This window comes from Bison bison, unplaced genomic scaffold (genome assembly GCF_000754665.1).
Source record: "Bison bison bison isolate TAMUID 2011002044 unplaced genomic scaffold, Bison_UMD1.0 scf7180017861986, whole genome shotgun sequence".
NCBI lineage: Eukaryota > Metazoa > Chordata > Mammalia > Artiodactyla > Bovidae > Bison > Bison bison.
This window is the reverse complement of record NW_011492558.1, coordinates 38,444-44,468: the sequence shown is the minus strand read 5'-3', so window position 1 is coordinate 44,468 and position 6,025 is coordinate 38,444. Positions and strand designations below refer to the sequence as shown.

The 6,025-nt window shown below is 40.0% G+C and overlaps 1 pseudogene; it reads right to left on the bottom strand.

Moving 5' to 3' along the window:
- Positions 1-2,318: 2,318 nt before the first annotated feature.
- Positions 2,319-3,143, bottom strand: LOC104983195 (annotated as a pseudogene).
- Positions 3,144-6,025: the final 2,882 nt, after the last annotated feature.

The window sequence follows — 6,025 nt, the reverse complement described above, 5'->3', positions numbered from 1 at the left end:
AATATGCAAAATTGAATTCATTCTGTTTTAAATCTTAAAACAAAAGCTTTTTATCCATATAGCTGCCTCATAAGGTATCTCCTAGGTTCTTAACAAATGTTTGTTAAAATGAATTTATGAATTCGGGGGACAGAAATTAAAAACACAAATACCCATTTTCATGTGAAATCAATTAGGATTTAATATACGTCTCAAACTTTGAAGAAAAGAAAATTGGTATAAAAGCCAGAAGCTTTTATGCAAATTCTTTAAATTGGAAATCTTATCAAATGTTTTTAAAACAGCATAATTTCTCTCCCCACTTACCCTAATTAAGCTTAGTGAGCTTTTCTGTGGTGGTGATTTAACCAAGGACTTTCTGGAGGAGAAAAATCCAACTCTTCTAAAGTAGGAAAAGTTTCTTTCTCTCTTTCTCTAAATAAGACTGAATATGTAATTCTTCATTACATGCTGCTGCTACTGCTGCTAAGTCGCTTCAGTTGTGTCCGACTTCATGCGACCGCATAGATGGCAGCCCACTAGGCTCCTCTGTCCCTGGGATTCTCCAGGCAAGAACACTGGAGTGGGTTGCCATTTCCTTCTCCAATGCATGAAAGTGAAAAGTGAAAAGTGAAGTCACTCAGTCGTGTCTGACTCTTAGCGACCCCATGGACTGCAGCCCACCAGGCTCCTCCGTCCATGGGATTTTCCAGGCAAGAGTACTGGAGTGGGGTGCCATCAACTTCTCCGTCTTCATTACACAGTTCATACAATTTCCTCCCACTTGCCATTGAGATCCTACATGATAGCGGCAGGAGGCAGCCACTGCCTGTCATCTTTCGCAGTTCATGTACCCATTCAAGAAGACTCTTCCCATTATACATTTCAGAGAAAAAAACATCTTCAGTGTGAAAGATAACAAGTAGTTTTCCCTAATCAGCCAAGATAAAATTTGTTGAGTCTGGAAAGATCTTGGGGACATTGGGTTACTCAGTAGCAATTAAATGAGCGTTGTATAATTATCCAAGGAAGATCATTAAAAAAAAAAAAAAATCTCCCAGGAGAAGTTCCCCTAGTTAACCAATAATACTGATATATGATTCAATAAATAACTACAACAATTTTACAAGTCAGTATACATTTCTTATAAGTGGTTTGATCAATAAAATGCTTTTTTATTATCCTACTTTATATGGGAAAACATTGCTTGTCTAGAAGTTATAGATTATCACAAGGTAACAGACATAATGAACAATACAGATGAGACACACAAACCTACATACGATAGTAACTGTACTTTTTATCTTTTCTATCACCTCTAGTTTGTATCACCTAAACTTTCAAATATATTTTCATAACAATGAAATACCTAGTTTTGGCAAAAAAGGACAACGTCAACAGTAGGTGAACCTCATAGAAGTGTACCAGACTCACTACCACAGATAGAAAGGGTGAGAGAATTATAGTGACAATCATTGGATAGTTTTATGATTGAAAACCATAATTTATTATTTAAACATTTGCCTGTTACTCCCATTGAGGGCACACTGATCAATTACACACTCCTTGGAAATTGCCATTTTTTTATAACTGAGATTTTATTGGTTGTTTTGAGGATCACTATATAGACATTTCAGTTTGTACACAATTCTTCACATTTGTACCAAAAATCTAAAAAATCATGTAGTTGTGATTCTTAATAGTTGCTCTGTGACTTTTCAGCTTAAAATTTGGAGCAAATTTTTCTTAACAGGATATCAAGTATAAATTATATTCAAATATTGATATTCTGTTACATCATAAGTCCCACTAATTCACAATTTAATATCATATACACTACATACTCAAACTGTCAATCATTCACAGCACATTAACGAAGTTACTAGGAAAACTGGACTACCAGGACCATAGATGTTTTAGTGTGCACAAAATCCTGACCAGGAGAGCCAAGATCAAAGAGTGGTTTGCTGTAGGAAACAATTCTACCAAAACAATATGGGAAGAGAATTTAAAGTGTTCAAGGCATTAAAAGCACAACTGACTCCAAATTGCCATTTAGTATGCTTTTGTATTATAGGATCCAAGATAATCAAAGCCTCCCATATTCAATATCCCACTATTTTCTGGTTACACCAAAAAATAAACAACCAGAAAATGATTTCACTTCTTAAAAAAAAAGAATTTACACTTAAAAAATGGGATGAGGTGGGATTCCCTCCTTTAAAAATTTTTTATAGAGCTACTAAAAAACTTGCATTTACAAAATAGTTGATAAAAATATTCCTCAGGATTGTACAAGAAGGGAAATAGGGCCCACTGACAAGACTGGGTGTGTGGTATTAATCAGACTTGGCTTCTTTATTTTCTGCTTCATCAGAGGCTGGGCTCTCCTCGTTTTTAGTCTCTCCATTTTCTACAGGTAAGTCTTCTTTAGTCTCTTGGTTGGCCACTTTCACCTGTTTTCTCCTTGCTCCTCTTTTCCCTTTTGTTTGCACTTTTTTGTCTGAAGATTTAACCTTTCCTGCCGCCATTTTGGCTTCAATTCAGTTCAGTTCAGTCGCTCAGTCGTGTCTGACTCTTTGCAACCCCATGAACTGCAGCATGCCAGGCCTCCCTGTCTATCACCAACTCCCGGAGCCTATCGAAACTCATGTCCATCCAGTTGGTCCATCCACTCATGCCATCCAACCATCTCATCTTCTGTCGTCCCCTTCTTCTCCTGCCCTCAATCTTTCCCAGCATCAGGGTCTTTTCAAATGAGAAGGCTCTTCGCATCAGGTGGCCAAGGTTTTGGAGTTTCAGCTTCAACATCAGTCCTTTCAAAGAACACCCAGGGCTGATCTCCTTTAGGATGGACTGGTTGGATCTCCTTGCAGTCCAAGGGACTCTCAAGAGTCTTCTCCAACACCATAGTTCAAAAGCATCAATTCTTCGGTGCTCAGCTTTCTTTATAGTCCAACTCTCACATTCATACATGACTACTGGAAAAACCACAGCCTTGACTACACGGACCTTTGTTGACAAAGTAATGCCTCTGCTTTTTAATATGCTCTTTGGCTTAGCTTCCACTTTTGCAGGAGCTGGTTTAGCTGACAACCTCCCCGATCTCCTCTTGGGCTCCTCCTTTGCTGACCCTCAGTGGAGCTGACCTTCCTCTTGGGCATCTTGGTGTAGGGGCAGGCAAGAACCTGCCTGAGGGCCGCGGTGAGCCTAGAGCCTTCGCAAAGCTGAGTAGCCTGACCTCTGCTGCTCCTCCCGCCGCCCGAGCTCCAAATTGCCATTTTATATGTATGTAGTTCCAAATAATATTCAGCAGTTTTTGCTGTTGAATAGTTTTAGTAACTGCATCAGAAAATGTAAGCCTTGTCAGTGATCCTTAGGTTATTTATAATGGCAGATTAAAATTCTATTATAGTATAATGAAAAATCATTACTTCTCCTTGTCTGAGAAACTTCTTCAACAAGGAAAATAATAAAAGCACAAATGCAAACTTCATTTTAAAATCTGATCTCTGAAATATAGATCATAAAATAGAAAAAGACTCTGGAATTAGAGAAGGCCAGACAGGTGTGGAACAATGCAGGAAAAGGGTGCCCACTACTGCAAATAGCTGAAAGAACCCCTATCTCTCTGTGAATATAGCCTGTGGTGAATTATCTGACTCATTAAAACAACAGGAACGGGAATTGAGGCATTATCAATGGGAGAATTCCTAATCCTGAAATGACTTATAGAAAAAGCTAAGAAGAAACCACTGAGCTAAATGATATTTGAAAGATACAGTCTATTGTTTGATCACTGGACTTGAGTGAGACTGCACTGTGAAAAGACTTAATGTAGAAAATCTTAGTTGACAACATAAAATTATAGCCTAAAAAGCTCACTTCTACACACAACCCTGGGTCTGAAGAAACATTCATTTCTTAATTTAATTTTTATTTCATATTGGAGTATTGTTAATTTACAATATTGAATAGAATTCCCTGTGCTGTACAGTAGGTCTTTGTTGATTATTTATTTTATACATAGTAGTGTATATACGTTAATGCCAAACTCCTATTTATTCCTCCCCCTGCTTTTGTGTTTGGTGACCATAAGTTTGTTTTCTCTGTCTATGGGTCTGTTTCTGTTCTGTAAATAAGTTCATTTGTATCACTTGTATGTAGAATCTTAAAAAAAAAAAAAAGCATTACTGTCGGGAGCCAGCGTGAGGAACTCCGCCCGTGGCAAAGGTCATGAGGAAGGAGGCTAGGCATACGCAAAGGTGGGATCGAGCCTCAGGAGTCCCCCCTGGATATTCTCAAGCATCTACCCCCAAAACCAGAGTCTGCCTACTTTACTGCTTTGTGCTCTCACCTCTGACCCTATGGGGGCTGTCCCCCACCACCATCTCGCTCTCTCTGAAAAAGAGTTAATTTACGGCTCCAGTTAATAAAGTTCTTGGGCATTCAGATCATATCAGATCAGATCAGTCACTCAGTCGTGTCCGACTCTTTGTGACCCCATGAATCGCAGCACACCAGGCCTCTCTGTCCATCACCAACTCCTGGAGTTCACTCAGACTCATGTCCATTGAGTCAGTGATGCCATCCAGCCATCTCATCCTCTGTCATCCCCTTCTCCTCTTGCCCCCAATCCCTCCCAGCATCAGAGTCTTTTCCAATGAGTCAACTCTTCACATGAGGTGGCCAAAGTACTGGAGTTTCAGCTTTAGCATCATTCCTTCCAAAGAAATCCCAGGGCTGATCTCTTTCAGAATGGACTGGTTGGATCTCCTTGCAGTCCAAGGGACTCTCAAGAGTCCTCTCCAACACCACAGTTCAAAAGCATCAATTCTTCGGCACTCAGCCTTCTTCACAGTCCAAATCTCACATCCATACAGGACCACAGGAAAAACCATAGCCTTGACTAGACGGACCTTTGATGGCAAAGTAATGTCTCTGCTTTTGAATATGCTATCTAGGTTGGTCATATCTTTCCTTCCAAGGAGTAAGCGTATTTTAATTTCATGGCTGCAGTCACCATCTGCAGTGATTTTGGAGCCCAGAAAAATAAAGTCTGACACTGTTTCCACTGTTTCCCCATCTATTTCCCATGAAGTGATGGGACCAGATGCCATGATCTTCATTTTCTGAATGTTGAGCCTTAAGCCAACTTTCTCACTCTCCACTTTCACTTTCATCAAGAGGCTTTTGAGTTCCTCTTCACTTTCTGCCATAAGGGTGGTGTCATCTGCATATCTGAGGTTCTTGATATTTCTCTCGGCAATCTTGATTCCAGCTTGTGTTTCTTCCAGTCCAGCATTTCTCATGATGTACTCTGCAAAAAAGTTAAATAAACAGGGTGACAATATACAGCCGTGACGTACTCCTTTTCCTATTTGAAACCAGTCTGTTATTCCATGTCCAGTTCTAACTGTTGCTTCCTGACCTGCATACAGATTTCTCAAGAGGCAGGTCAGGTGGTCTGGTATTCCCATCTCTTGAAGAATTTTCCACAGTTTATTGTGATCCACACAGTCAAAGGCTTTGGCATAGTCAATAAAGCAGAAATAAATGTTTTTCTGGAACTCTCTTGCTTTTTCCATGATCCAGCGGATGTTGGCAATTTGATCTCTGGTTCCTCTGCCTTTTCTAAAACCAGGTTGAATATCAGGAAGTTCACGGTTCACATATTGTTGAAGCCTGGCTTGGAGAATTTTGAGCATTACTTTACTAACGAGTGAGATGAGTGCAATTGTGCGGTAGTTTGAGCATTCTTTGGCATTGCCTTTCTTTGGGATTGGAATGAAAACGGACCTTTTCCAGTCCTGTGGCCACTGCTGAGTTTCCCAAATTTGCTGGCATATTGAGTGCAGCACTGTCACAGCATCATCTCTCAGGATTTGAAACAGCTCCACTGGAATTCTATCACCTCCACTAGCTTTGTTCGCAGTGATGCTTTCTAAGACCCAGTTGACTTCACATTCCAGGATGTCTGGCTTTAGGTCAGTGATCACACCATCGTGATTATCTGGGTCGTGAAGATCTTTTTTGTACAGTTCTT